This window comes from Coregonus clupeaformis, unplaced genomic scaffold (assembly GCF_020615455.1).
Source record: "Coregonus clupeaformis isolate EN_2021a unplaced genomic scaffold, ASM2061545v1 scaf3332, whole genome shotgun sequence".
NCBI classification, from domain to species: domain Eukaryota; kingdom Metazoa; phylum Chordata; class Actinopteri; order Salmoniformes; family Salmonidae; genus Coregonus; species Coregonus clupeaformis.
The window spans coordinates 30,781-46,656 of record NW_025536786.1 but is presented as its reverse complement, the minus strand read 5'-3'; the positions used below and the strand labels follow the sequence as shown (position 1 = coordinate 46,656).

The window sequence follows — 15,876 nt, the reverse complement described above, 5'->3', positions numbered from 1 at the left end:
TTTTAGTCACTAGGTGTATTCCTTCTCTATTCCATAATAATGCAATGTTCTTAGACATTTCTGTTCGTTTTTAAAGTTTTCTCTGAATGGCATTATAGTGATATATACAACATAAGAGGAATCATTTCCAAGTCCCACAGGTATCAAAATCTGAAACTGCAAACATCAGCACATCACTGGGAACCAGGCCAGTTTGACAGTGGACTCAGGGTTTCCCTCTGTGGCAGTATAGAGTAGGTTACAGCTCAACATGCACTGTATTATTGTTGTAGTTAGTTACCCCTTTTGGAGTTCAACATTACTGTCATGTTGGGAGTCAGTTCATCCATGGTTATCGAGCTGTTTGTCTTACTCCTCTTATTGCTACTTGTTAACTGTACTATGGCAGGCAGGTAGCCGAAGAGCGTTTAACCAGTAACCGGAAAGGTGGCTTATTCGAATCCCGAGGCAACTAGGTGAAAAATCTGTCAATGTGCCCTTGAGCAAGGCATTTAACACTCAATTGCTCCTTAAGTCACTCTAGATAAGAGCATTCTGCTAAATGACTAAAATGTAAATTATTCACACCGATCAAACAAGGACTGTCATTTGTACTGTTTGCCAAATGTCATAAACACATAAACCACCAAACACATGTATACTCCCCCAAAAAAAAAGATAATGGTAACTGATTTTTTTTTCTTATACGAACTTCTAAGGAATGTGGAACCACTTGAATTGCTGGTCTCCCTTGCTTTTGAAGGAAACTGCATCACAATGTCCCCAATTTCTTCAAATCAGGTGAGAGACCCCCACCCCACCCCTGGCTGTTACGATGTGTGTACCATTGGACCCCCACCCCACCCCTGGACAGTTATGTGTAAGACCCCCACCCCACCCCTGGCTGTTACAGTGATGTGTTAGACCCCCACCCCACCCCCTCGGCTGTTATGATGTGTTAGACCCCCACACCCCACCCCTGGCTGTTACACAGCCTTGTGTTAGACCCCCACTCCACCCCTGGCTGTTTGTGTTAAGACCCCCACCCCACCCCTGGCTGTTATGTGTTAGACCCCTCACCCCACCCCTGGCTGTTATGATGTAAGTTAGAACCCCACCCCACCCCCTGGGCTGTTACAATGCGTTAGACCCCCCACCCCACCCCTGGCTGTTATAGTGTTAGACCCCCACCCCACCCCCTGGCTGTGCAGTGTGTTAGACCCCCACCCCACCCCTGGCTGTTATGCGTTAGGACCCCCCACCCCCTGGCTGTTAGCAGTGATGTCTTAGACCCCCACCCCCACCCCACCCCCACCCCCACCCCACCCCCACCCCTGGCTGTTATGATGTCTTAGACCCCCACCCCACCCCCTGGCTGTTATGATGTTTAGACCCCCACCCCACCCCTGGCTGTTATGTGTTAGACCCCCACCCCACCCCCTGGCTGTTATGATGTGTTTTAGACCCCCCACCGCACCCCTGGCTGTTATGTGAGTCAGACCCCCACCCCACCTGGCTGTTGTGTGTTAGACCCCCACCCCACACCCCTGGCGCTGTTATGATGTCTTAGACTCCCACCCCACCCCTGGGCTATTATGTATGTAGTTAGTTAATGATCCACTACTAAGATAATTTGTTTCCATTCAATACAAAAATGTTTATCTTTCTACCATAAACTGTGATTGATGCTCATATATGCGATAGACTAAAAAAGGACAGAGGAGTGGTGAAGAGTTCATAAGTGTCTGCTTGTGGAAACTGGCTGCATCGTGAAGTGATTTATGACAACCTTACATAACACAAATGAAGCCTGCAAAAACCTGCCTACACTAAAATACCAGGAGAGATTGAAACCTCGTACTATGGTATATTAGGTTGGGTGGGGACTCCAGGTGCAGAGACGGACACACGGACAAAGAGGTGGATTAGGATGTAATTGTCACGTGTCTTGGCAGAGAGCAGCAGTTCAGGGTGGAGTAGCTTCAGGCCGGGGTAGGAGCTGAGTGGGGTGGAGAGCCAGTAGTCCAGAGAGCTGGATGACGAGGATATCAGACAACAGAGGAGCAGGTTGCGGCGTGGGAATGGCAGGCAGGCAGGCAGCAGGAACAGACGGGATCTGGTCGAAGGAGAGAGACAGGTTACAAATGTGGCAGAAACAACTATAATCTGAGAGAGTACAACTAAACTGAGATTTGCTGTACGGAGCCGTTACCAGCAGGTAGTGCTAGGAGAACCAACTGGCGCTGGAGGGTGTCCAGCCCGGGTAGATAACTGCTGGTTGATTGATGACAATGAGCCGCAGCTGGAAGTAACGGACATGAGAGAATGGCCACGCCTGACCTAGATCCTCTGACTGGGCTGCACAGCGGGGAGAGCAGACACAGACCACACACACACACAGGGAAAAAAGGAACAGGGAAACAAGCGAGAACCGGACCAACAGTGCCGAACCGTAACAGTACCCCCCCCTCAACGGGCGCCACCCGGCGACCCACCCGGCTGTCAGGGTGGTTCCCTATGAAGTCAGCCACCAGCTGCGGATCCAGTGTAAATCGTCAATCCAGGACCTCTCCTCAAGACCGTATCCCTCCCAGTCCACCAGGTACTGAAGCCCTCTACCACGCCTCCGGACGTCCAGCAGTCTCCGCACCGTGTAGGCTGGATAATGCGTCAATCTGCGGTGGCGGAGATCCACAGGCGGACAGGCAAGGGCTGGGAGGAGACCAGCTTCAGCTGGGACACGTGAAATGTAGGATGGACTCTCTGGCCTGGGGAAGCTTCAACCCGAACAGCCGAAGGGGGTTGATGATGGAGTCGATCTCAGGACCCAAATACCGGGCGAAGCAGCTTCACGGGAGTCAGTACGCAGGGGGATGTTGCTGAAAGAGAGCCAGACTCGCTGACCAGGCTGGAACTGGGGAGCGACTACCCTGTGCCTGTCCGCCACCCTCTTGTTACGCTCTGCTGTCCGTAGAAGGGCCTCACGGGTGTCCACCCACACCTTGCCGGCAGCGACAGAAGGTTATCCTGAACTGACGGGAACGGCTAACTCCCTTTCTTGAGACGGGAACAATGGCGGTTGATACCCCAAAGCCGCCCTCAAAGGTGAGAGGGGCCGGTGCAGATGAGGTGAGGAATTGTGGACATATTCGACCCACGGGAGATGTTTGGCCCAGGTGGACGGGTTCTGGGATGTCAGCACAGCGTGAGCAGCCTCCAGGTCCTGATTGGTCCTCTCAGTCTCGCCATTGGATTGGGGATGAAACCTGATGAGAGAGACTGACAGAGGCACCCAGAGCCAACAAAACTCCTTCCATACCCGAGAAATGAACTGTGGACCTCTATCGGACACTATGTCCACAGGGATTCCATGGGGACGGAATACATGTAGGACAAAGAGGTCGGCTGTCTCACTGGCAGACGGTAATTTTGGTAATGCAACAAAATGGGCAGATTTAGAGAATCTGTCCCACGATGGTGAGTATGGTGTCCTTACCCTCAGACATAGAAGTCCAGTGACGGAGTCAAGGCCACGTGAGACCAAGGACGACTCGGGGACTGGGAGAGGCCGCAGCAGGCCCAAGGAGCCCTGTGGGAAGCCTTACTTTGGGCACAGATGGAACAGGCCGCCACGTACTCCCGGACGTCGCCTCGGCCGGATGGCCCCAAAAGTGCCTCTTAAGTAGCGACAGTGTACGGTTCTACCAGGGTGGCAGGAGAATCGTGGAGGTGTGGATCCAGTTGAGCACTGGGCCGACGCTGCGGGAACATAGAGAAGGTCGGGGGCCATCGGCCGGTCAGGTTCCAACTCTTTGTGCCCGATCGGACGAGGGACTCGATTTCCCAGTGAACAGCCAACCACCAAACAGGAAGCGGGCAGAACAGGTTCAGGATTGCTGAAGTCTTCATTGTCTGTAAACTGGCGAGAGAGGGCATCAGGCTTGACATTACGTGTGCCAGGACGATATGTTAAAATAAAACTTGAACCTGCTGAAGAACAGAGCCCATCTGGCCTGGCGGGAGTTCAGCCTCTTGGCTGACTGGATATAAGCCAGGTTCTTGTGGTCTGTCCAGACTATGAAGGGTTGCTCTGCTCCGTCTAGCCAGTGCCTCCACTCCTCCACCAACTTGACAGCAAGCAACTCCCGAGTTACCCACGTCGTAGTTCTTCTCAGCAGGGGTCAATCTCCTGGAGAAAAGGCCACAGGATGGAGCTTCTGGTCCGTGGGGAAGCGTTAGTGACAGGGGACTGCCCCCACCCCCGAATCAGAGCGTCCACTTCCACAAACTGCAAACTAGTGTCTGGATGAGTAAGAACAGGTGAGGTGGTGAATAGTTCCTTCAATGTACTCACAGCTGACTACGGCCTCAGGCGTCCATCAGGAATGGCACCTTAGGGGAGGTAAGCTTGGTCAGGGGGCAACCACTCGGCTGAAACCCCTGATGAGGGCGGTAGAAGGCGTTGGCGAAGCGCCAGCGTTGCTGCTTCCGAGACGTGGGTGTGGAGCCACTCCACAACCGCTCTTGATCTTGTCAGGGTCTGGTGACACTTGTCCCCGCTCGATAATAAAGCCCAAAAAGGGACGGACTGCCGTGGAACTCTATTTTTTCTGCTTTCACATACGGTTTATTTTCCATGAGGCGTTGGAGAACCAGACGGACGTGGGAGACGGTGTTCATCCTGTGACTTAGAGAATATTAGAATGTCATCCAAATAGACAAACACAAACGGTGTAGAAAATCCCTCAACACATCGTTAGACCATGGCCTGAAACACTGCTGGGGCGTTAGTGAGACCGAATACATGACTAGGTATTCAAAGTGTCCGAGAGGGGTATTGAACCCAGTCTTCCATTCGTCTCCCGGCCTGATCCTAACTCAGGTGGTCGTTACATGAGGTCGAGTTTGGTAACACGGTGGTGCACCATGAAGGGGTTCGATGCTGAGTTGATGAGAGGCAGGGGGTACGTATTTCTGACTGTGATGTTATTAAGTCCTCTGTAGTCAATGCAGGCGTAGTGTTTTGTCCTTCTTCTCAACAAAAAGAACCCAGCACCAACAGCGGAAGATGAGGGACGAATGATGCCAAGAGGTTAGGAGTCGCCTATGTAGGTTTCCACTAGCTTCTCTCTCAGAACTGGGACAGATTCCGAAAGCCGACTGGACGGCAAAGGGCTCAGGCTAACTCAATAGCGCAATCGTATGGCCTATGAGGTGGTAGTGAGAGTGCTTTGGATTTACTGAATACCTCGGCCAGGTCCAGGTACTCCTCAGGGACTGAAGAGAGGTTCTGGGGTTTTGACAGGGAAGACAGGGGGAACCTACCGAGGGCGGAATAGCCCGACCCAAGGCAAACAGAATGGCAGTGAGTGCTCCAACTGTATTTTGTGGTTTTGCCAGTCAATATGGGGGGTTGTGAATGCTAAGCCAAGGAAACCGAGGATAAGGGGGGAGGCCGAGGAGGGGAGACTACTTTAAACTGGATGGTTTCTTTGTGATTGCCGACAGCATGAGAGAAAGCGGGGACAGTTTGATGGGTGATGTTGGCAAACTGATGGCCATCAATAGCGGTTACTGTTATAGGCTTAGGCAGGGGCTTAACAGGGATCTCAGCCTGAGTGACCAGGTTAACGTCAAAGGAAACTATCCTCAGCACCAGAGTCGATGGAGCAGCTAGTGGGAGAGATGAGATTCTGAACTGGACTGTAGCTGGGATAACTAGACGGGGTGCTGTGGGCATTGAGTCGGTGTAGCACTTTCCGGCAAGTATGCCCACTTTTACCTGGCGAGCTTGGTCTTTTGGGCGAACCGGACAGTTAACCAGGAAATGAGTGCGGTCCCCACAGTACATGCACTCACCAGCCCGCATGCGCCCGTTCCTTTTCGGCAGGGGACAGACGAGCACGGCCCAGCTGCATGGGCTCGTCTAGTTCCGTGGAGGGATCCCGCTGCGGTGTGGACCCGACCGCCCCTCTCCTGTCTCCTCTCCCGTAGCCTGTTGTCTATTCGTGTAGCAGGGAACGAGAACATGAAGGTTAGCAGGCTCATCACGCAACAGCTAGTTCATTCTTAATCGTGTCACTTAGACCGGTTAACAAACGCTCCCTGAAGAGCTTCGTCATTCCACTTGGAATCGCTGCCAAGGTCCAAAATCAATGGCGTATTCATGCCCATGCTACCCGTGCCCTGTCGTAGCTTCAATAGTCTCTTTGTGGCGGTCCCGGCATGGTCGGGTGATCAAACACAACTTTCAATTGAGAGGAAAAATCGTCAAACGCGGGGCTGGCAATCTGCTGCTGAGTAGAACAAGCCGCTTCTGCCCAAATCAAAGCTTTGCCCCTCATTAACCCCAAGTGCGTAATGTACCTTTGAGGATTCCGTGGAGAAAGACAGGCTTCTGTTGGAACACCAAAGCGGCACTGAAGCAGAAACCACGGCATTTGTTCAGGTCCCGGTGAAAGGTTCGGGGTGAGGTTGTAGGGGGGTTCCCGAAGGAGCAGGAGCGGAAGCCGAGCCTGGGCCACTGCTTAGGAGGAACAGGCGAGAGGAGAAGCAGAGGAGGAAGGGTAGTGAGTGTTACCAGGTTAGCTACCTGAGAGGTGAGATGAGATAGACTTGATCCAACAACTGCTGGTTGTTATCCACAAGAGTCCGGATGAGTTGGTCGTGTTGTCCCAATGAACATTCCCTGTGTGAATGGAGGGGGCGCACAGTTATCCCATCACCCGTTGTTTGCACATGTGGCATCTCTGCTGAGTCCATGTTTGGCCAGTTCGTTCTATTAGGTTGGGTGGGGACTCCAGGTGCAGAGACGGACACACGAACAAGAGAGGTGGATTAGGATTAATTTATTCAGCGTGTCTTGGCAGAGAGAGCAGTTCCAGGGTGGAGTAGCTTCAGGCCGGGCTAGGGAGCTGAGTGGGGTGGAGAGCCAGTAGTCCAGAGAGCTGGATGACGAGGAGTATCGCAACAGAGGAGCAGGTTGCGGCGATGGGAATGGCAGGCAGGCAGGCAGCAGGAACAGACGGGATCTGGTCGAAGGAGAGACAGAGGGTTGACAAATGTGGCAGAAACAACTATAATACTGAGAGAGTACAACTAAACTGAGATTTGCTGTACGGAGCCAAGTTACCACAGGTAGTGTAGAAACGAACTGGCGCTGAGAGGTGTCCAGCCCGGGGTAGATAACTGCTGGTTGATTGATGACAATGAGCCCAGCTGGGCAACGGAGCATGAGAGAGAATGGCCACGCCCTGACCTAGATCCTCTGACTGGGGCTGCACCCAGCAGGAGACAGACACAGACCACACACACGAGGGAAAAAGGAACAGGGAAACAAGCGGGAACCGGACCAACAGTGCCGAACCGTAACAATGTAGGTCTGTGTGTCTTAGAAAATATTTGGTCTGTTCCACCGTTGCTCTGCATGGTCAAGTTTTTTTTCTCTGATGCCGACTATTTTGATGGCCATAATTCATTTATTTGAACAGAACAGTAAGTAAGTATTGATGAGACTGTATGATTTTCCAGGTAAAGTGTACCGGAACTGCACAGACACGGGCTGGACGGACCCATTCCCTCCTTACGAGCATGCATGTTTCAACGAAACCTTACACTTACTTGGAGAGGTGGGTACATGTGTAATCTTAGTATATGCTACATCAATGGTTTTGTCTTTGATTCAGGACAAATACATACAAATAAGGGAAAGCCATAGAAGTGTTGAGCAGTGATTTAAAAATACATGGACAATTTTCATAAAAATATATTCTTACACCAGGCCACTTTTTCCTCCCAGTCACATGACTCCCACATGTACTTCCCCTACGTGAAGACCATGTACACTGCAGGCTACGCTCTCTCTCTAATCTCTCTCACCATCGCCATCACCATCCTCTGTCTCTTTAGGTGAGAAACAGAGAATCAAGTCTAAGAATTATTATGATAAAAATATATGATAATCCATTTGGATACCCAATAAACCAGACTGTAACCAACATGCTTATCTTAATATTGTGTCTCAGTGGGGGATTAAACATATTACAACATGGGTGTCAAAAGCATGTTGGTCAAGGAGGACATTTACAGCTGCTTTTACACTTTTCCTGTTGTCTAGGAAACTGCACTGCACCAGAAACTACATCCACATCCAACTCCTTCATCCTGCGTACTTCCTTCATCTTCATCAAATACTCTGTGCTCTTCACCGATGAAGACTTCTACCATTGTGACGACTACCCAGTACGTATCTACTGTACTTTGTAGTGACTGTCAATGCATGTGTAAATGGATGAACAGATTGATAGAGAGAAATTAGTAATTGAGTGTGTGAAAGCAGAATAACTCACTTTTCTAACTCTTGAAAAAATTCCTGGTTTTGATAGTTATTAATCTTTCAACATGATATGAACATACTAAAATACCCCTCCTACACTATACAGTGCATTCAGAAAGTATTCGGACCCCTTGACTTTTCCACATTTTGTTACGTTACAGCCTTATTCTAAAATGGATTACATAGTTTTTTCCCCTCATCAATCTACACACAATACCCCATAATGACAAAGCAAAAACAGGTTTTTAGAAATGTTTGCAAATTTATGAAACATAAAAAACGGAAATATCACATTTACATAAGTATTCAGACCCTTTACTCAATAGTTTGTTGAAGCACCTTTGGCAGCGATTACAGCCTCACGTCTTCTTGGGTATGACGCTACAAGCGTGGCACACCTGTATTTGGGAATTTCTCCCATTCTTCTCTGCAGATCCTCTCAAGCTCTGTCAGGTTGGATGGGGAGCATTGCTGCACACCTATTTTCAAGTCTCTCCAGAGATGTTCGATGGGGTTCAAGTCCAGGCTCTGGCTGGGCCACTCAAGGACATTCAGAGACTTGTCCCGAAGCCACTCCTGCGTTGTCTTGGCTGTGTGCTTAGGGTCGTTGTCCTGTTGGAAGGTGAACCTTCGCCTAAGTCTAAGGTCCTGAGCGCACTGGAGCAGGTTTTCATCAAGGATCTCTCTGTACTTTGCTCTGTTCATATTTCCCTAAATCCTGACTAGTCTCCCAGTCCCTTCCGTTGAAAAACATCCCCACAGCATGATGCTGCCACCACCATGCTTCACCGTAGGGATGGTGCCAGGTTTCATCAGACCAGAGAATCTTGTTTCTCATGGTCTGAGAGTCCTTTAGCCAAACTCCAAGCGGGCTGTCACGTGCCTTTTACTGAGGAGTGGCTTCCGTCTGGCCACTTTACTATAAAGGCCTGATTGGTGGAGTGCTGCAGAGATGGTTGTCCTTCTGGAAGGTTCTCCCATCTCCACAGAGGAACTCTGAAGCTCTGTCAGAGTGACCATCGGGTTCTTGGTCAACTCCCTGACCAAGGCCCTTCTCCCCCGATTGCTAAGTTTGGCCGGGCAGCCAGCTCTAGGAAGAGTCTTGGTGGTTCCAAACTTCTTCCGTTTAAGAATGATGGAGCCCACTGTGTTCTTGGGGACCTTCAATGCTGCAGACATTGCTGTACCCTTCCCCAGATCTGTGCCTCAACACAATCCTGTCTCGGAGCTCTACGGACAATTCCTTCGACCTCATGGCTTGGTTTTTCCTCTGACATGCACTGTCAACTGTGGTACCTTATATAGACAGGTGTGTGCCTTTCCAAATCATGTCCAATCAATTGAATTTACCACTGGTGGACTCCAATCAAGTTGTAGAAACATCTCAAGGATGAACAATGGAAACAGGATGCACCTGAGCTCAATTTCGAGTCTCATAGCAAAGGGTCTGAATACTTATGTAAATAAGGTGTTTTTAGTTTTCGCTTTGTCATTATGGGGTATTGTGTGTAGATTGATGAGTAAATATAACTTGACTGGCCTGCACAGATCCCTGACCTCAACCCCATCGAACACCTTTGGGATAAATTGGACCGCCGACTGCGAGCCAGGCCTAATCGCCCAACATCAGTGCCCGACCTCACTTATACTCGTGGCTGAATGGAAGCAAGTCCCCGCGGCAATGTTCCAACATCTAGTGGAAAGCCTTCCCAGAAGTGGAGGCTGTTATAGCAGCAAAGGGGGGACAAACTCCATATGAATGCCCATGATTTTGGAATGAGACGTTTGACAAGCAGGTGTCCACATACTTTTGGTCATGTAGTGTATCTTTTCTCATCATATCCTGTAGGTGGTGTGTAAGTTAGTGGTGATGTTCTCCAACTACTGCATCATGGCTAACTACAGCTGGCTGCTGGTGGAGGGACACTACCTCCACACCCTGGTCAGCGTCTCCTTCTTCTCCAAGAAGAAACCCCTGTGGTGGTACATCATCCAGGGCTGGGGTACGGACACCTGTCCCCTCTACATTACAACAACACTACACATGCCATGTCATTGATGTCATCTAGCAATGTCATGTCATAGTGAACTGTTCACTGAAAAGAGGGATTGAATTTAACTAAACAGTTTTTGTTTTTCTACATAGGTTTGCCAATGATTGTCATTGTATCCTGGGGCTTGGCAAAATACTTCTATGAGGATGAAGGGTAAGATACAGATGAATGGGATGTCATAGACCATTTTAAACAGATGACAATTGCATCATCATCATAGTTCACATACATTAATAGGTTTCTCTTTCTCCTCAAGCTGCTGGGAGACAAGGGTACATGACTGGGTTTGGTGGATTCTCAGAGTACCAGTCCTACTCTTCATAGTTGTAAGTGCATCAATCTCTGTTGATAACTAATGATTAGGCCTATGCATTGTTCAAGATTCTTCAAGACAGAATACCAGGGCACATTCTCAGAGCATGCGCAGACCAGCTGGCAAGTGTCTTCACGGACATGTTCAATCTCTCCTTGTACCAGATTGTAATCCTAACATGTTTCAAGCTGACCACCATTGTACCTGTTCCCAAGAACTCCAAGGTAAACTGCCTAAATGACTATCGCCCTGTAGCACTCGCATCTTTAATTATTAAGTGCTTTGGAAGGCTGGTCAAGTCACACATCAACACCATTATCCCAGACACCCTGGAACCACTCCCAATTCACATACTGCCCCAACAGATCCACAGATGATGCTATCTCAATTGCATTTCACACCGCCTCTCCCCACCTGGACAAGAGGGGAAATCACTATGTGAGATTGCTGTTCATAGACTACAGCGCAGCATTCAACACCATATTCCCTCCAAGCTCCTCACCAAGCTCGGGACCATGGGACTGAACCTCTGTAACTGGATCCTGGACTTCCTGACGGGCCGGCCCCAGATGGTGAGGGTAGGCAACAACACCTCCGCCACGCTGACCATCAACACGGGGGCCCCTCAGGGGGTGTGTGCCTAGTCCCCTCCTGTACTCCCTGTTCACCCACGACTCCAGCACCATCAAGTTTGCTGACGACAACGGTGGTAGGCCTGATCACTGATGGTGATGAGACAGCCTACAGGGAGGAGGTCAGAGACTTGGCAGTGTGGTGGCAGGACATCAGCCTCTCCTCAACATCAGTAAGACCAAGGAGCTGAGTGTGGACTACAGGAGAAAGAGGGGAGAGCATGTCCTGATCCACATCGATGGGGCTGTAGTGGAGCAGGTCGAAAGCTTCAAGTTCCTCGGCGTCCACATCACTAAGGACTTAACATGGTGTACACACACCCGCACAGTCGTGAAGAGGGCACGAAAGTGTCTCTTCCCCTCAGGGCCGAAAAGATTTGGCATGGGCCCTTGGATCGTCAAAAAGTTACACAGCTGCATCGAGAGCATTTTGATTGGGTGCATCACCGCTTGGTATGGAAAATGAACCGCCCTCGACAAGCGCTACAGGCCATCCAGGACCTCTATATCAGGCAATGTCAGAGGAAGGCCTGAAAATGTGTCAAAGACACCCACCCAAGTTCACTGTTCACTCTGCTACCGTCCGGCAAATGGTACCGGAGCATCAGCTCTCGGCCCAACAGGTTCCGAGACAGCTTCTACCCCCAAGCCGTAAGACTGCTAATAGCCATAAATAGTTAATTAAATGGTTACCCGGACTATCTGCATTGACCCTATCTTGCACTGACTAGCCCTCTCTATACATTTTATATATATATATATATATATATATATATATATATATATATATACACAGTGGGGAAAAAAAGTATTTAGTCAGCCACCAATTGTGCATTTTCTCCCACTTAAAAAGATGAGAGAGACCTGTAATTTTCATCATAGGTACACGTCAACTATGACAGACAAAATGAGGAAAAAAAATCCAGAAAATCACATTGTAGAATTTTTTATGAATTTATTTGCAAATTATGGTGGAAAATAAGTATTTGGTCAATAACAAAAGTTTCTCAATACTTTGTTATATACCCTTTGTTGGCAATGACACAGGTCAAACGTTTTCTGTAAGTCTTCACAAGGTTTTCACACACTGTTGCTGGTATTTTGGCCCATTCCTCCATGCAGATCTCCTCTAGAGCAGTGATGTTTTGGGGCTGTCGCTGGGCAACACGGACTTTCAACTCCCTCCAAAGATTTTCTATGGGGTTGAGATCTGGAGACTGGCTAGGCCATTCCAGGACCTTAAAATGCTTCTTCACGAAGCCACTCCTTCGTTGTCCCGGGCGGTGTGTTTGGGATCATTGTCATGCTGAAAGACCCAGCCACGTTTCATCTTCAATGCCCTTGCTGATGGAAGGAGGTTTTCACTCAAAATCACATGATAAATGGCCCCATTCATTCTTTCCTTTACACGGATCAGTCGTCCTGGTCCCTTTGCAGAAAAACAGCCGCAAAGCATGATGTTTCCACCCCCATGCTTCACAGTAGGTATGGTGTTCTTTGGATGCAACTCAGCATTATTTGTCCTCCAAACACGACAAGTTCTATTTTGGTTTCATCTGACCATATGACATATGACATTCTCCCAATCCTCTTCTGGATCATCCAAATGCACTCTAGCAAACTTCAGACGGGCCTGGACATGTACTGGCTTAAGCAGGGGGACACGTCTGCACTGCAGGATTTGAGTCCCTGGCGGCGTAGTGTGTTACTGATGGTAGGCTTTGTTACTTTGGTCCCAGCTCTCTGCAGGTCATTCACTAGGTCCCCCCGTGTGGTTCTGGGATTTTTGCTCACCGTTCTTGTGATCATTTTGACCCCATGGGGTGAGATCTTGCGTGGAGCCCCAGATCGAGGGAGATTATAAGTGGTCTTGTATGTCTTCCATTTCCTAATAATTGCTCCCACAGTTGATTTCTTCAAACCAAGCTGCTTACCTATTGCAGATTCAGTCTTCCCAGCCTGGTGCAGGTCTACAATTTTGTTTCTGGTGTCCTTTGACAGCTCTTTGGTCTTGGCCATAGTGGAGTTTGGAGTGTGACTGTTTGAGGTTGTGGACAGGTGTCTTTTATACTGATAACAAGTTCAAACAGGTGCCATTAATACAGGTAACGAGTGGAGGACAGAGAAACCTCTTAAAGAAGAAGTTACAGGTCTGTGAGAGACAGAAATCTTGCTTGTTTGTAGGTGACCAAATACTTATTTTCCACCATAATTTGCAAATAAATTCATAAAAAATCCTACAATTTGATTTTCTGGATTTTTTTCCCTCAATTTCTCTGTCATAGTTGACGTGTACCTATGACGAAAATGACAGGCCTCTCTCATCTTTTTAAGTGGGAGAACTTGCACAATTGGTGGCTGACTAAATACTTTTTTTCCCCACTGTATATATATATACATATATACACATACATACACGCACACACACTGAGTGTACAAAACATTACGAACACCTTTCTCTGTCATAGTTGACGTGTACCTATGACGAAAATGACAGGCCTCTCTCATCTTTTTAAGTGGGAGAACTTGCACAATTGGTGGCTGACTAAATACTTTTTTTCCCCACTGTATATATATATACATATATACACATACATACACGCACACACACTGAGTGTACAAAACATTACGAACACCTTCCTAATATTGAGTTGCACCCCCTTTTGCCCTCAGAATAGCCTCAATTCATCAGGGCATGGACTACAAGGTGTCGAAAGCGTTCCACAGGGATGCTGGCCCACGTTGACTTCAATGCTTCCCACAGTTGTGTCAAGTTGGCTGGATGTCCTTTGGGTGGTGGAGCATTTATGTTTGCATTTCTTGAAACATTCAAACCGGTGTACCTGGCACCTACTACCATTCCCTATTCAAAAGCACTTAAATCTTTTGTCTTTCCCATTCACCCTCTGAATGGCACACACACACAATCCATGTCTCAAGGATTAAACATCCTTCTTTAACCTGTCTCCTCCCCTTCATCTACACTGATTGGAGTAGATTTAACAGGTGACATCAATAAGGGACCATAGCTTTCACCTGGTCAGTCTGTCATGGAAAGAGCAGGTGTTCTTAATGTTTTGTATACAAAAAAAGAAACACACACATGCTGCTGCTGCTACTCTGTGCTTTATTTTACTTATATTTTTATCTATCCTGATGCCTAGTCCCTTTACCCTGACTTCATGTCCTTATCTACCTCAAATAGTGTACCCCATACCCATGCACATTGATCTGGTACTCCCTGTATACAGCTTCATTCTTGTATATATGTTTTTACTGCATTGTTGTAAAGGGCTCGTAAGCAAGCGTTTCACTGTCAGTTAACACCCTTTGTATTCTGTGTATGTGACAAATACAATTTGATGTTTGTTTTTTATATAACTGAGAATGTAAATATTTGTTTTACTCCCTACGGTAATCATTTGTTGCCATTTCATTGCAGATTAATTTTATATTTTTTCTGAGTATCATACGAATTCTGGTGGGGAAACTGCGGATGCCAGACATGCATGGAACTGAATTCAGCCAATACAAGTGAGTTGTCAAAATCACCAGAATATACTATTACCAAAGCATTTCAAGGATGTTTATTCTGTAGGGTATAAAAAAAACTTAAAACAGTGTTACAGTACCTGTGCTAACTTTCTGTAAGCGTTGCCCAGTCAAACCTGAAAGACCAGCACAACGGCAAACTAATGGAATCTCTCCAAACATGTGTACAGTATTGATTTATGTATTTTAAAATTGCATATTTTCCTTGTATCTTTTCAGGAGACTTACCAAATCTACTTTTCTTTTGGTGACCCTCTTTGGTTTGTACTACATCCTCTTTGCCTTCTTACCCATCAAAGTCAGTGGTTTAACTTACAAAATATGGACCTTTGTTGAGCTGGCTCTTCCATCAACACAGGTAATTTTGATTTTTACTTTTTTACTTTGCAGGAATACTATTTGATGTCTAAATTCCCCTTTCTTCCTTTCCAGGGCTTTGGAGTTGCTGTTCTTTACTGTTTTCTAAATGGGGAGGTAGGTTTTTTGTCCATTTCTCAAAACTATGATGTAAAATGAAGTTGAAATAAGTGGTATAAATGTGCTATTGCTAATATTAGGCAGCTAGCCCTGATTAACTAGTGCTCGATGATACACTTTCTCCATCCCCTCCCCCCACACAAAGGTACAGTACGAGGTACAGAGGAGATGGCGAAGGTGGAGGCTGAAGCAGCATCTACACGGGGCACCAAGACACCATGGCTCCATGAGCCAAAGCGGCTCTCCCCTTACCCAGGTCTCCTTGCTTCCCTGTTCCGGACCGGCCAGCCTGGCATGACCTTTGACGACCCCCCCAATCACTGGAGATCTCTTAGACATGCCAGATAAAAACACTCATACAGAGGGACTCTCTCAAGACATCAAGGGTACTTAAGTTACATAACTTTATTTAACTTGAGGAATGGTCCACAGAATCACTTGGCCACTCTTGAAGACTTGGACATTGCATGGGAAACAGCACTGTTATTTTGTGTCATTCCCTCAAGCTCAAGCAACATTTCTACGACTATGGAC

At 47.9% G+C, this 15,876-nt stretch overlaps 1 pseudogene; it reads left to right on the top strand.

Moving 5' to 3' along the window:
* Positions 1-768: 768 nt before the first annotated feature.
* Positions 769-15,651, top strand: LOC121561110 (annotated as a pseudogene).
* Positions 15,652-15,876: the final 225 nt, after the last annotated feature.